Source organism: Vombatus ursinus, unplaced genomic scaffold (genome assembly GCF_900497805.2).
Source record: "Vombatus ursinus unplaced genomic scaffold, bare-nosed wombat genome assembly UNPS02014811.1, whole genome shotgun sequence".
NCBI lineage: Eukaryota > Metazoa > Chordata > Mammalia > Diprotodontia > Vombatidae > Vombatus > Vombatus ursinus.
Genome location: NW_020954589.1, coordinates 2,424,475 through 2,441,548, shown reverse-complemented (window position 1 = coordinate 2,441,548; position 17,074 = coordinate 2,424,475).

The window sequence follows — 17,074 nt, the reverse complement described above, 5'->3', positions numbered from 1 at the left end:
AGAAGAAGAAGAAGAAGAAGAAGAAGAAGAAGAAGAAGAAGAAGAAGAAGAAGAAGAAGAAGAAGAAGAAGAAGAAGAAGAAGAAGGAGAAGGAGGAGAAGAAGGAGAAGGAGAAGGAGGAGGAGAAGGAAAAGAGGAGGAGGAGGAGGAAGAGGACGAAAAGGAGGAGGAGGAGGAGGAAGAGGAGGAAAAGGAGGAGGAGGAAGAGGAAAACTACTGAAGTATCACTGATATGTCTCAGAGATGGGAGATTCATTTCTGTGCTGTTAAACTCACAGATTAATCTGGGTACAATGGAACAGCACAGAACAAGTTGCTGATGTGAGACTTGATCTATAGAACTTAAGCAATGCATGTGCTTCCTAGAAATATCTAGGAAAAAACCTGAAGTATCCATGTTTTGGCCACTCAATCATTTTTCAGAGTCTTCAGATGGCTGTAAAAATATCCCTCAATGAATATCACTAGAATATATGTTTTATTATGTGGGCTATCTTTCTCTCGTCTGATGTGATCAGTGGTTTACCACAAAATCACCCATTTTAGAGAGCATTTACTGCTAAATGATGGGAGAAATGTATAGGTAAGCTTGATTACCTATCCTTCCTAAGACTTTTCTAAATGCGCAAATTAAGTCAATTGCTTACTTTTTGGATTTTTAATTTCGTGGCTTATCCATCACTGATTCCATAGTTAAATGGTTTGCTGTATGATTCATTCCTCACACAGTCCAGCTGGTATACAGAGGATCAAGAACCACAAACCATTTTTAACAACATTATCTGAAGTAATTGTGATTAGAAAAGTAAGTCTGCTACAACCACTGCAAAAAAAAAAAGGTCGAGGGATTTGTGTCATTTAATTCATTGTATGATATAAAAGTATTGAAAAAGCACTGTTGTATTTACATTTCAAATATCCAAATAAAAAATTCTTTTGAAATGTCTGCAAATATCAGTGAACTCTCTCATTCATCCCGTTAATGAATAAAGGTGATCAAGAAGTAGTAGGGTTATATAAATAAGTTTTAAAGAACATCAGGGTCTAAGGGCCTAATGTCCCATATAATCTGGTGGGTAAGGACAAGGAGCTGGGTCTGATTTAAAATCCAGAAAGTACAAGCCAAGGTAGGTAAGTACCAGCATTTCTTTAGAGAGCTGTGGTCCAACGTGCTAAAGTAAGTGGGAAAAACTCATCTTAGGAGCAGAGATTGGGTTGAGTTGTCAGTACTGAATCAAGAGACAATGACTAACTGTCTGCTCCAGGCTACTTGGCTCCCCAAGGTGTGTCCCCTCTTTGATCAAACCCAGCCAAAAATACTCTGGGCCCAGACTTCTACTACCCAGACTATCTAAAAGAGCATCCCCTTCTTAGTTCCATTTAAACCTCTTTTCCTGCCATTGCAGGAACCAGCTCCCTAACCCCACTTCTTGATGTTTAAGGCAATATATTTTATTTTTCTACACATGGTTTATACATGCATGCATGTATACAAGTATTCATAGGGTGTCACAAAAATTTTGGTGCCATTTTAAGCTATTAAAATTTAAAAATTAATATATATGCACATGTCTATATGTATATATCATATATGTATGTACATGTCATTGCACAGTGACATATATTTATAACAATATGATTACATAGTTATATGTAGGTATATATTTACATATAATGACAAAAGTTATAATTATATAGTTATAAGATAAAATTCTATATGATCACTAGACTAGGACCAGAATTTAGGAACACTTCAGAAAACAAAGCTGCATCAATTGATATAGTAGATTTTATTTTATCCATAACACAAAGAAAATAGAAATAGTGGGATGAAAATTTTCATTTAAAGCAGAATTGTTATATTTTTGCATTAATTGATCTACCCAGTCATTCTTGTAATAACTATACATCTATATACAACTAAACATATATATGTGCATGTGTATGTATGTGTATGTGTGCATATATATGCATATGTGCATATATACATGTATACATATACATACACACATATACGTACATACACACATTTCCCCCCCCCCACACATATATATTCAGAGTTTTCCAAGGTTAGCATTTATGTCTTTCCCATTATAGTAGAAGTTCCATGCTACTGGATTCTGGTCAGTGACCCATTTATATCCTTATTTTAAAAAATAAATATGGAAGGTCATGTGGCACAATAGAAGAGCTCTGGATTTGGAGTCAGAGGACATGGGTTTGAATCCTGGCTCTGCTTTATACTTGCATGACCTTGAGCAAGTCACTAGAACTTTCTGGGCCTTAGTTTACTCATTGTTTTAAATGAAGGGGTTGAACAAGATCCTCTTTCAGCTCTAAATCAATGATCCTATGTTCATGTTCAGAATAGTCAGTGGTTAACTTGTTTGCTAGCATGTGAGCTGATTTTCCATGCTCTAGAATAGGGTTCTTAACTAGGGATTCCCAGATCCTTTCCAGGGGATCCATAAATTTGGATGGGAAAAAAAATCTGTATTTTCACTAAATTTCAACTGAAATTTTGCATTTCCTTTAATTATGAATGTAGATAACAAACCTATTCTTGTGAAGGCTCTCACAAGTTTTACCAGACTTCCAAAGGTGTCCATGACACACACACAAAAAAGGTTAAGAACCCACAGCCTAGGAGCAATCTTATTCCAGATATTCCCAGAAAGGAGACTCGGTGCAGCCATGAGTTATGGTGTTATTTGTGTGTCTAAGACTGAGCCAGATTCATTTGTCCTGAGAGGATTCACAGGTTATTCCAGCATTCTCAATGTATTCCTATTTCCTATATAGTGCCCAGGACCAGGTTTTATATGTGAGGAAGAGGGGAAGGGTTGAATTGGAAGGCTTGGTCTATTTTTACATAATCACAAAATTTCAGAGTTAGAAGAGGCCTCAGCAGTCATCTTGTCTGACCCATACTCAAAAAAAATTCCTAGTACAACATGCCTGACATGTCATCTCCTCCCTTTGTTTGAAAACCCCTAATATGGTACCCACTCTCTTCTAGGCAGCTATTTCCAATAAGAGATAGTTTAGTTGCTGGGAAGTTTTTTTCTCACATCAAGTCTAAATTTGCCTCTTTTTAACATTTGTAGGTTCCTGGTTCTGGTTTCTGGTTTCTGTCTTACAGGAAAAAAAAAAAAAAAGATTCCTTGTTGTGCCTGAACAGAACAAGTCTGACACCTGGTACACTTGATGGCCATTAAAGTACTTGAAGAGAGTTATCATGACTCTCCAGAACCTTCTATAGCCTGGGTTAAACATCTCCAGTTCCTTCAAGTAATCACCGTATAGCCCCTTGCCATCTTGGTTGTCCTCTGGATGCTCTCCAGTTTATCAGTATAGTTTTTAAGATGAGGTTCCCAGAATTAAATGAGCTTCAAGTATGCTCTAACTACAAGTTAACTATGCCTAGGTGGCTTAGCAGGTAGAGCACTGGACTTGGAATCAAGAGGACATGAGTTCAAATCCTGCTTCAAACATTTCCTTTCTGCGCAGTCATGACTTTTAAGCTCGCAGGGCTTCAGTTTCCTCATCAGTAAAATGAGGGGGTGGTCCCTGATGACCTCTAATTTCACTTCCAGTTCTAAACATATGATTCAATGGCTTCCTCAACTCCTGAAAACTATACCTTTTTTAATGTAGCCTAAGTTTTGAAATGTAATGTTTTTGGCTGTTACATCACCGTGTTGATTCATAATGAGTTTGCAGCCTACTAAAATTTCCAGATAAACTGCTACTGTCTAGCCATGTCTGTGCCATCTTGTACTTGCAAAGTTGGTTTCTTGAGCAAATATGAGACATTAAATTTCATCCTATTAAATTACATCTTGATAGGTTCAGCCCAATTTTCTGGCCTGTCAAGGTTCTTTTTTGGTTCCAACTTTATCATCCCATGTGTTAGCTACCCCCAACTTTGAGTTGGTCAGCAGTCGGTAGATAAGCATTTCTCTAAGCACCTACTATGTGCCAGGTACTTTGTTGAATTGAATTGAATTGAATTAAATTGACTATCAAATTCAATGATTATATCCTTTTACATTTCCCAGGAGCTGTTCTCCTATTTATTCCATTTTTCTCTTTTGGCCTTGGCCATGAGGTGAAGTAACAAGGACTATCAGCCAGGTCCTGACCTGGTTCTGCCAGTCAATGACTCTTCCGAAGAGCGGGATCTCAAAGGTTTGTTTTAAAAAGTACTGACTTTCAGGTTTTGCTTTGGCTGGAAGGAGGGAGGGTTGCTCTTAACCCTCCTCCAACTTTTCTATGCTTTAGAATTTTTTCCTTACTGACTGTGCCAGTAGCGAGAGACCAAAGACAGTATGAATAATAGATTATTAATATGGAACTTCTCCAATAAGGGAGAACTGCCACCCAGTGAGACTGTGCATTATATAACTAGCAAATTAAAGTGGCATTGGAGTCAGGGTTGTTGCTAAGCATAAGACCAGAGGGAATAGATTTCCCTGAATGATCCACACTTATGGCTGCTTTTACCCAAAGGTAAGGTAGACATCAACCAAAGTGGTAGGATTTTAGGACTCCCAGGAAAGTTCCTCACTCCTATAAATTTCCCCTCCTACTCAGAGCTAATCCCTAAAATCCCTTTGTCAGAGAGCAAAGTCCTCTACCTCAAAATGAGGAATTAGGTTTAAACTGCAAATGCCTCTGGAAAAGTATACATACTGACTAAAATTCATTGATGTTTGATTACAGATTCTTTCGTGAGAGTAGGTCTGTTGGCCTGGTTGAGGAAAAGAACAGAGGATAAATGAAGGTGGAAGAAATGATGCCATAGAATAGGCAAAAGTTCAGATAAAGGCTAGTATGGTGGCTTGGAAGACAAGTTTTCCTTCTTCAGTTTTTGTGAGAGCCTGCACAAGAATTGGTTTGTTACCTACATTTATAATTAAAGGAAATGCAAAATTCCAGTCAAAAGTTAGTGAAAATATATCCTTATCTCTTTAGGCTAATAGTTTCATTTGGTTTCCTCTCTGTTAGTATCTCTCAACTACTAAGTGCTGAAATCCCACAGATTCTGATAAAGACATATCCAATAGAATAATAGCTGATATGTATGTATGTGTGTGTGTGTGTGTGTGTGTAATATATATATTATGAACACACATACACATTACATAATACACATGTATTATAAACTGGACCTTCCTGAAAAGAAAACTTCTAGGAAAAAATTGACTGGGTATCACTTAATTTCTAAACTCATCTATCTACTTCTAAGTTTGTCTATCTAGCTGCAGTTTTCTGGTTCTGTCTTAGTCATACTCTATTATCTAAACCTCGCGTATTCATGTCCAGATACTTCGTTTCTCCAGAAGAGACTAGTATCTGTCATTCACTGTTTTCAATTTATGACTGGCCTAACTGGAGTTAGTTCATTGGTCAATTTTTTAATCCTAAACTGGATCTCTACCAATCAAGGAGTTTTTGGTGTGTTCTCTCATTTACATATAATGATAATCTATATCACTTTCACTTTCCTTGACTAAGAAAAAAACAAGGAAATGCAAACAGGTGAAGACTGGGTTTCTGTCACCTCAAAAGCAGAGTGTAGAATCACTCAGAAAGTATATAACCTTATCTTTCACTATTGTATATGTCCCCCAGTCTTGTTCTCCATTTCTTTAAATCATAGGTTTAAGTTCAATTTCTCCAGGAAGCCTTCTAAGTCAACTTGATCTAATTTACAATCTCCATCATAAATCTATTCTTTTTTCTTTAATGTAGTGTATAATTCTGTACTCCTCTAGTGATCATATTTGTCTATCTTGTACGGTTGAGTTCCCCCAAAATTAATCTTGAATGTTTACCTGAAATATTACCTTTCTCCCTCCTCTCTCTCTTTCTCTCTTCTCTCTGTCTCTGTGTGTGTCTCTCTCAAAAGAGAGAGAGAGACAGACAGACAGACAGAGAGACAGAAAGAGAGACAGAGACAGAAAGACACACACACACAGAGTCAGAGGCAGAGACAAACAGAGAGAATCTGGCTGCTTTAGAGGCTGTCAAGTAAGTAATTGTAGCAATAAGGATAACATTGTTACAGAAGGTTTAAAACTGAAAATTTGAAATCATTTGGTACGAGATGAAGAAACTGTAGCCCAGAGATGAGACGTGATTTGACCAAGATCACGTAATTCATTTGTGGCAAACTTGAGACTAGAATCCCTTTCTCTTGGCTCTCAAACTAATCTTTGTTCCATTGCATCACACTGCACCCTCACTTTCAACCAGGCAACTAAAGATGGACAGAGAAATAATCTTTTTCCCCACAGTGGCCCAAAGAAGCTGGGGAGAATTCAATTCAATTTGTTTGAGGAAGTGGGTAAGCACTGAAGCAAAAATGAGTTGAATTTTCTGCATCTAATTTGTTTTCCCCATGCAAATAGAACTTTGAGTTGTGAGAATCTGTGAAAGAACAAATTAAGTTGTTCAGGACCACATCCCTGTAACCTCTCTCTTCTGGATGTAATTTAGACTACATTATCATTATATGTTATATGAAAAGTTACCTAAAATTTCAATAATATTTATAATAGGGATTGGACCTAGGATTTCCTTTGTTAAAGGGAACTCTCAGATTAGGAAAATCCCTCTGTCAATGTAGGTATCAACTTCCTTGCAACTTACAGCTTTAGAAAGTTGTCCAGAGCTTTGACAGGCAATTTGCTCAAAGTCACACCACTGATATTTGCCAGAGGCAGGATTTAAGCCTAGGTCGTTCTGCTTTTGAGGTCATTCTTTATCCACTATACCATACCATCCTGCCTCTTAATAATGATGATGATAAAATTATTATTTATTACACCATATTACACAATAATAATTATTATTTATTATATTACCTGAGGCTCAAGCCTTGGCATTCACGAGAGACCAATAGTTACAGAATATGAAATAATCATTCTCTCCACCAATGAGAAAAGCCTTATGCAAATACCAGGATTGAGAAAATTGAAAGTTTGGTAGAGAAAACAATTGTTTTCCAGCCTGTACCTGCAAGAGGGCAGATCATAAAGTAATGAGCCTCTTCACTTAGGAGAAGAGTCTTATACCAATGCCAGGCTTGGGCCCTGAGTTACAAGAAGTAATAATTTTTTAAAAGTTATTTTTCTAGTGCTTTAATGTTTCCAACAACCTTACAACAATCCTGTGAGGTAGCCAATGCTAGTATCATTATTCCCATTTTGTAGATTAAAAAAACTGAATGTCAGAAAGGTGAAGTGTCAATAAATGTCAGAGTCGGGACTAGAGACCAGATATTCTTGACTCCAAGTCAGGGATTCTTTCCACAGCAACACGTGAACTTTAAACAGCTGAGGAAGCAGGTAGTTCTACTTAGGATTCCATATAAAAAGATCGTGCAGGAAGGAGCAAGAGAAGATAGGTTGGGTTTTTGTTGTTGTTGTTGTTGTTGTTGTTGTTGTTTGCCTTTTGGTAAAGCAATGAGAGTTAAGTGACTTGCCCAGGGTCACACAACTAGTGTCTGAGAGGCCGGATTTGAACTCAGGTCTTCCTGACTCCAAGGCTGGACCTCTATCTACTGCGCCATCTAGCTGCCCCCGGAGAAGATAGGTTTTAAGATAAATATGGAGAAGGAACTTGTACAGGTCATTTGGAAAGGATTGAAGTTGTGAAGTAGGTGAGAGGATGAATCTGGGAAGGAGAAATTTGAAGAATATCGAGAGAAACTGAGGACAATTTTAAGGAGAAGAACCTCCAGGCCCAGATTCTACTTCTAGCTTCTGTGAGAGAAGGTCAGCAAAAGGATCAAAGATGATTAAGGAGGAAGGATTTGAAGAGAGAGATTCAAGGAGATGGAGCCAAAGACAAAGGAGTTGGTTAGAAAAAGTAAGCAAACAATTTTTTAAGGATAGGGACCGAACTTGTGATTTTACGGGAATAGGGAACTCCCAGGTAAGGAAATTCACTCTACCAATGCAGGTTGGTACCTTCTCTGAAATGTACAGCCTTATAGAATTGACTGGAGGATTAAAAGATTAAGTGACTTGTCCTGGATCATACAACCTATATGTGTCGGAGGCAGGATTTGAACTTGGGTCTTACTAGATTTGAGGTCGGATAGCTTTCTGCCTCTAAACAATTTACATGTCATACAAATTGATAAAGTTAATTAGAATGTAAATAAATTGGTGAAACAAATAGGTTCATCTGAAAGGAGAAAAGAAGTAGGTTTTGACTCTATATTTGCTATTAAGACCAAGAAAAAGAAGTCTAGGGTGGTTGTCAAGGTAGCAGAAGCTGTTAAGAGGATATAAAGGCCTTAACAAGGTGCTAAGAAAGTAAGGTATAAACATACACAAGTAATTTTTTTAAAGGCTCATAATTTGAATCAATTTAGAAAAAAAAAAGAGATCATTGTAGTGACTTATTTGGACTATTAAATATCTATATTTATCCATATTGATCACCAAATGTCTGTAATTCAGGAATATGAACCTGACTGGGGCATATTTGGGCAGATAAGTGGTGCAATGGATTGAGTGCCAGGCTTGGAGTCAGGAAGACTTATCTTCTTGCTTTTAATTCTGGCCTCAGATACTTACTAGGTGTGTGACCCTGGGCAAGTCATTTAACCCTGTTTGTCTTAGTTTCCTTAACTGTAAAAAGAGCTGGAGAAGGAAATGGTCTAAAGATTCTTGTATCTTTGCTAGGAAAACTGCAAATGTGGTCACAAATGGTTAGATACAATTGAAACAACTGAACAAAACCAGAGTATATTGGGAATTAGAAAAGTGGGGGGATATATAGAGTGAAGTTGAATTGTAGGAGTATAATACAGATCATAGACATATAGCTAGAAGAGACCTTGGGAGTCACTGAGTTTAATCTCCTCATTTTATAGATGAAGAAAATGAGGCTCAGCAAAGCTAAAGGGCTTGCCCAAAGTCATACATATATAATAAATGCCTGAAGGGACATGAACCCAGGTGTCCTGCCTACAAATTTAATACTCTAAGTAACAGATAGATAGATAGATAGATAGATAGATAGATAGATAGATGGATGGATGGGTGGAAGTAAAAAAGAAAGAAAAATAAAGATGGATATACATACATATATATATATAAAGAGATAGATACATAAATAGATAGATGGAAGTAAAAAAGAAAAAAATAAAGATTGAAAGATAGATAGATAGATAGATAGATAGATAGATAGATAGATAGATAGATAGATAGGTAGAGAGGCACTTACTATAAGATCTGAAGGCAAAGTTGAGGTCAAAGTCAAAGGTTCCACGTCAAGGAGAACAAGGCAAAGAACGAAGCTCACACAGGTGGATTGAGGTCATTGCTCCAAGTTCCAAAACAGGTAGAAATATGATCAGGGTATTTAGGGAAGGGCTTGGTACATAGAAATACACTCTGAGTTAGGGAAAACACATTGAGCAACTGGAATCCATGTCAAAAGGCACAAGTTAGGATTCTGGGTTCAAACCAGGCACAGAAAAAAAAAAGACAAGGAATGGAAATTAGATCACAAGATGGGCCGCAAGAAGTGAATATGAAGGTGAATTCCGGAACAGGAGCTTTCTGCTCTGTGTTTTAGATGTTTTATTAATACAGGTCTATTGATTGATATTCTTTTTCTTATTGTTATCACTTCCTTACTCCTTCCCATATAGAATCCTCCCTTGTAACAAAGAACTACAGTTAAGCAAAATAAATCTATGCATTGACCACATATGATGAAGTATGCCTCATTTCATGAATAGAGTCCACCACTCCTCTGTCAAATGCAGGTAGGAGCGAGGCATGCTTTATAGGTAGGCCTTTAGAGAGGTTATTCATCACTGTATTAATCATAGTTCTGAATTCCTTCAGTGTTTTTTTTTTAAATTCTTCATAGTTACTATTTACTATGGCACAATATCATCATCATATTACATTTGTTTACTACATTTTGTTCAGCATCCCCCAACCAATGCACTCTCTCTCCAGTTATTTCCTACCCTGAGTTCAAATTTCAATTTTTCAGTTATTTTCTATCTTGGTTTATGACTTCTGGTGGTAGCAGATACAACACTAACTTTCTCTGTGACTCTGGGCATGTCACTTTCTCCCTCCAGTCCTCAGTCTCCTTCTCTGTAAAACAAAGGGGCTGAACTAGTCCATCTGTAAGGTTCCGTCCAGCTCTAAGGGTCTATGTCACTTTCTTAGTAACATGGAGCCCTTTGGAGTTCTGGTGAAGATAGATAGATAGGAAGAGTTCTCAGAATAATGTTTTATTTTAATAATTGAAGGAAATACTAAATTTCAGTTAGAGGTTAGTGAAAACAGTGTCCTTTCCCAACCAAATTTACATATCCCCTAAAATCTACCCATGGACCTCAAATTAGTAAACCCTGGTCTAAGTCTTTCCACTCAGCCCATTCTCAGCTCAGCTACCAAAGTGATCTTTGTAAAATACACATGTGACTGAGTCGCCTTGACTACTCAATAATCTTCAATGCCTCCTTATTACCTTCAGGATCAAATATAAAACCCTCTGTTTGGCATTTAAAGCCCTTCATAACTTATTTCCTGCTACCTTTCCAGTTTTTTAGAACTTACACCACCCACTATACTGTAAATCCCAAAGACACTGTTCTTCTTGCAGTTTCTTGTACAAAACACTTCATCTCCAATTCCAGGCAGTTTTTTTCTGACTGTGTCCATTCCTGGAATGCTCTTCCTCTTTGTCTTCACTCACTTCCTGGATTCCCAAACTCCCTTCAATGCTCAGCTTTAGCTTCTACAGGAAGCTAAATAGAATAACTGTAGAACAGCTTCTACAGGAAGCCTTTGAAATACTCATTCTCCAACTTATCCCTACATATTTTGTTTGTACATGACTGTTTACATATCATCTTCACCGTTAGACTGTGAGTTCATTGAGAGCAGAGACTGTCTTTTTTGTGTCTTGGGGTCTTCAGGGCTTAATACAGTGCCTGGCACATGGTAGCTAATTAATAAATATTTATTGACTGACTAATTGACTAGAAGAGGCCCAGCTCAGTATGCACTGCTGACTAAGGTATACTTATGCTTTCTGCACAGTGTTCACAGTTGTTCACATCAGAGAGCACTCAGTTAGGAAGTCAGTCAATATTAAGCACCTACTGTGTGCCAGGCAGGGACAGTCTAAGAAGGATTGGTAGTACTAAGAAAATTGAAAGGCATCTGTTGCTTTGACAAGTTTCTCCTGCAAAATAGAGGCCTCTGTTCCTGGGCACCTTGAAGTCTTCCCTCTGGATCTCCCCTCAGAGTAGGATTCAGTGGTCCTTAAAGGACCTTAAACAAATAGGGCAGGTTCATGACTATTAAGGGGAAAGGAATCCTTCTAATTTTTCCCAGGAACCTTTGTCATCTCCTCAGCAGATTTGTACAATCATCTCTGAGTCTTGTAATTAATCAATCAATCAACAAGCCTTTATTAAGTACCTACTGTATACCAGTCACTATCCTAGGTTTTGGAGATACAGACAAAACTGAGGTCCTAAGGAGACTATTTCTACTAGGGGAGAAAATATGTTCATAGGTAAATACAGGATATATACAAAAAATAGTGAGGGGGTGAGACATTAACACCTGGGGGAATCATGAAAGGTCGTTTGAAGAAGGTGACACCTGGGGCAGCTAGATGGCACAGTAGATAGAGTACTGGCTCTGGACTCAGGAAGACCTGAGTTCAAATCTAACCTCAGACATTTGACACTTACTAGCTGTGTGACCCTGGGCAAGTAACTTTACGCCATTGCCTCTCAAAAGAAAAAGAAAAGAAAGAAAGAAAAAAAATGAAGAAGGTGACACCTGAGCTAAGTCCTGAAGGTTTCCAAGAAGCAGAGTCAAGGACAGAAAGCAACGTTATAGAGATAGAAGATGGAAGTTCAGGTGAAAAAGCAGGATAGGTTGGCTGAAGTATAGAATAGGTCAGGGGTAAGGATAGGGGAAAAGGATGTGTACACATAATGAAAGTCAGCCTAGAAAGAGAGCTTAGTGGTGTAGAGCCATTTGGTGGTGTAGCGCCAAGACATAAGGGCTATGAAAATGGCAGAGGAATTTATTCTTTAACCTAAAGGCAAGGGAGAGGTATTTTTTATCAAAGTTTTTTTTTTTTTTAAGGCAGAATGGGGACATAGTCAGGCCTGTTCTTGAGGAATACACGTTTGCAGATCGTGTAGAGGATAGATTAGCCAATACAGAGATAGGAACCAAGAGACACAACTAAGTGTCTCTTGTAATTGTCCATGCGAGAACTGATGGCAGGCCTGAACTATAGTGATTGTGGTCTAAGTAGAGAGAAAGGGACAGATGAGAGAGATACTAAAGATGTAGCACTGACAAGTTTTGGCAACTGATTGGATGAAGGGGGCGAGGGGCAAAGAACAGTGAAGAGTTGAAGCTGGCCTCTTAGGTTATGAAGACTTAGTGACTGGAAGAATGGTGGGTGCCTAGGTAGAGTTAGAAACATCAAGAGAAATATTTTACATGAGCAACAAGATGGCGAACTAGACATTTTCTTTGATCTCCATTACATTTCAAACCTTTCCCAAACAGAAATTATGTACCAAAGATAAAGCAACTTCATCTGTCTCCATGGTCTAGGATACCCAGAATCCAAAAGAAGGTCAAAAAAATCCCAAATCCAAGAACCCATATTTCACTGAGCCTGAACTCACTCAGCACACTTTCCCCACTTCCCATGCTATCAGCAACAAGGTTACACTAGTAGAACCAAGGATACGACACAGGCTTACAACAAAGCCCATTCCTACATCCCAGTCTCTTCTCCCTCTTTTCAGTGACAAGGAGACACTGTCTCCAGGATACAGAAGTATTCTTGGGACTCAACAGTCAGCTTGGCTACAATCCTTCAGTTGAAAAAAAATCTGCTTGGGGGCTATAACATGGAAGAACCATGCTTCAAAGCTCTGAACTGCCAGTACCAGGGAAAACAGACTCCAAACTGCTAGTGCCAGGCCAGAGTATTGGAGAACAGAAGGAGTGGGATAGGTCACCAAGACAAGACACCATACATGTGGAGGACTGTGAAGTACTCCACCAAACCTGAGGAAAAGAGCACAGTACCCAGCTGGGGCCACTTCTGACCATCCAAAAGTCAGTTGTGGGCAGAGACCTAGGCTGGTAAACCATGAATTGTCCAGTGTGGGAGGAGGCTGAGAAGCTTTGAGATCCAGCATCCAAGGAAACCCCAGTCAGAGGGGAGGGAGTCAGGAGGTGAGTGATAAGGAAAATAAGAGAGGGAGGGGAAGAGACTGAAAGTATTAAAGATATCAGGAAGAAGAAATCTCAAAGACAAATCAATAGGAAAAACAATATCAAAAGAAAGCAATGCCTCCAGATCTAGTAAATGAGTTTAGAAATCTATGAATAAATACAAAATAAAGAAAAATGATCCAACATTTAATGAGATAGAAAACCTTGTGGAATTGAAAGAGAACATGGAGCCATATGACATGCTATTCCTGAATGGTTTAAAAGAGAAATTAGAATTTTAAGATCAAAACAAATGGATCTAAAAATGTTAAGAGGAGGTGTTTTGTTTTGGACCTGTTGAGTCTGAGATGCTTATAGGATAATCCAGGAGATGTCAAATGGGCAATTGTAGATGAGAGACTAAAGTTCTGGGAGAGAGATAGGTCAAACCTTGGAGAACAAGATGTCTTGATGTACTGAAAGGCATCCTCACCTCTTCCTCTATCAGCATCCTCCTCATCATTAGCATAGTCTTGTCCAGGGCTAGAGCTAAGACTTAGGCTAGAGTTAGGTCACTACCAGCAGGAATGAGGGGTAGTGTGGCATAGTGGGAAAGAGCAGTAAACTTGAAGTCACAGGACTAGGATTTGAATCCAGACTCCATCATGTGTAAAGTCTATGACAACAGTCAAGCTCTACCCCCTCTCTGGGTCTCAGTTTCCATACTTAAAAAGTAAAGGGATTAGACCAGATGATCTTTAAGTTCTTTTCCTGCTCTGAATCTGATTCTATGAATTCAAGTAGCCAGGGCTGCTGTCGGACAAGTTTTTAAGGGAGTATTTCAATTCCTTAATCTTAAATGCTTTCTTTAGCTTAGGTATTCTCTCTACAACCACAACTCATAGCCCACCCACACCTTAGCATGCGGTCTTCCTACATTAGTATGTCCCACCTGACCCTTACTTGACAGTCAGCCTGGTGATGAGACTCTTTGACCTTAATTAGGCTAGCTTCAGAAAACAGACATCCACAGTGCATTGCCAGACCTGCACTAGAAACCTTTCTAGCTTGGCAGGCCCCTAGTAGAGCATGTGTTATGCTCACTAAAATAGCCTAGGCAAACCCAGGGAACTGAATAGCTAAAAAATAATGATTGACTGCTCCATGTATGAGAGTAGAAACATCACCAACACCAACCATGGGGTTTATGTGGTTGGCCAAGCAATCAACAAGCATTTGTTGAGGGCCTACCCTAGACCAGGCCCTGTTTTAGCCACTGGATGTATAAATATAAAAGTGGAACAGACTTTGCTCTCAAGGAGTTTGGTCAATTAGGGGGATATAATGTAAGTAAAGACAAATTACAAGCATCATAAATCCATGGTGATGGGACGGGAGTAGGCAAACTAACAATGAGGGGAATCCAAAAGAATGTTTGTAGAAGATCATCATATTTTTCAATAAAAGTCTAAACTGGGGGGTTGGCAGAGTCAAGATGGTAGAGAAAAGGCAGTGACTCACCTGAGTTCTCCCTAAAACCCCTCTGAATTCCTTTGAATAATGCCATAAAACAATTCCTGGAGCAGTAGAAGCCACAACAGGACAGGGTGTAATAATTTTCTAGTCAAAGATAACAGAGAAGGTCAATGGGAAATGTCTCATACCTGGGTGGGACTGGAGCATAGACCAGTGCAGGCCATGACAGCACAGACCCAGCCACAGTGAACCAGGAGTAGGACTTGGGAACCAATGAATAAGCAGTGACAGAGGTGAGAGCTTCCGAAGCTCTCAGCCCACAGATGGTAAGGAGGTCAAACAACTGCTCAGAAGGAGATTATAGGGGTCTCTGCTAGCACTGAAGCAGGACTCTGCTGCTTTGCCTATACTTGGATCTGGGTCACAGTCCTGGGTGGCAGTCCCAGAGAGATGAGGAGCACTGGCATACCAGAGCTTCTGGTTGCAGAGGAGCAAGGACCCTCGTTACAATTCCAGGGCAGAAAAGAGTACTTGTGGTCACTCACAGACCAAACACAGGCCAAGAGAGTAGTAAATACAACTCTCCTTAGATCATACCACCATGGAAGAACCGAAAACTTAGAGTTCCCCAGAAGTATCTCTGAAAACAGCTGCACAAAACCTTTGAAGCTTAGGGCACTTTGTCCTCTACTCTGGAAGCAGAGCCCTACTTTAACAAAGAGTTAAAAGTCAAAAAATAGTCTGGGAAAATGAACAAACAAACAACAGAAAAAAAAATACGACCACAGAAAATTACTGTGGTGACAAAGAAGATCAAAACACACTCAAAAGAAGATAACAAAGTCAAAACTCCTGCATTCAAAGCCTCCAAGAAAAATGTGAATTGGTCTCAGACTATGGAAGAGCCCAGAAAGGATTTTAACAAGATCAAATAAGAGAGGTAGAGGAAAAATTGTGAAAATAAATGAGAGTGATGCAAGAATAATGTGAAAAATGAGCCAACAGCTTGGTAAAGGGAAACACAAAAAATAGTGAAGAAAGTAACATCTTAAAATATAGGCTAGGACAAATGGTAAAAGAGGTACAAAAAGCCAATGAGGAGAAAAATGCCTTAAAAAGTAGAATTGACCAAATGGAAAAAGAGACACAAAAGTTCACTGAACAAAAAACTCCTTAAAAAGTAGAATTGTCCAAATGGAAAAGGAGGTACAAAAGCTAACGGAAGAAAATAATTCCTTAAAAAATTAAAATTGAACAAATGGAAACTAATGACTTTATGAAAAGTCAAGAAACAATAAAACAAAGCCAAAAGAATGAAAAAAGAGAACAATGTGAAATATTTCATTGGAAAAACTACTGACCCTGAAAACCATGATAAAAAAAAAGCCTAGACAGTCATCTTTCAAGAAATTATCATGGAAAACTACCATGATATTATAGAACAAGAGAATAAAATAGAAATCAAAAGAATCCATTGATCACCTCCTGAAAGAAACCCCAAAATGAAAACTCCCAGAAATATTACAGCCAAATTCCAGAATTCCCAGGTCAAGGAGAAATTATTGCAAGCAGCCAGAAAAAACAACAACAACAACAACAACAACAACAACAACAAAGAAAAAAACAACTCAAGTATCATGGAGCCACAGTCAGGATAACACAAGATTTAACAACTTCTATGTTAAAGGGTCAGAGTGCTTGGAATATGATATTCCAGAGGGCAAAGGAGTAAGAATCCCCTGCCCAGCAAAACTGAGTATATTCCCTCAGGGGAAAATTGATGTTCAATGAAATAGAACACTTTCAAGCATTCTTTATGAAAAGATCAAAGTGGAATAAAAAATTTGATTTTTCAAATACGGTACTCAAGAAAGGCATAAAAAGGTAAACAAGAAAGGGAAATTAAAAGGTACTCACTAAGGTTAAACTGCTCACATTCTTACATAGGATGATGATACTTGTAACTCTTAGGAACTTTCTCATTATTAGGGCCTTTAGAAGGAGTCTATATAGATAGAGGGCACAGGTGTAAGCTAAATATGAAGGGATACATAAAAATATTAAGGGGTGAGAGAAGAATGTACTGGGAGGAAGAGAAAGGCAGAGGTAGAATGGGGTAAATTATCTCACATAAAAGAGGTAAGAAAAAGCTTTTATGGTGGAGAAGAGTGGGGAGGTGAGGGGGAGGGAATGAACCTTATTCTCATCAAAATTGGCTAAGAGAGAATAACATACACATTCATTTGGGTATAGAAAGTTATCTTACCCTACTGGAAAATAGGAAGGTAAGGGGATAAAAGGAGGGGGGAGGTAATAGAAGGGAGATTTGGTGAGTAGGTAGTCAGAAG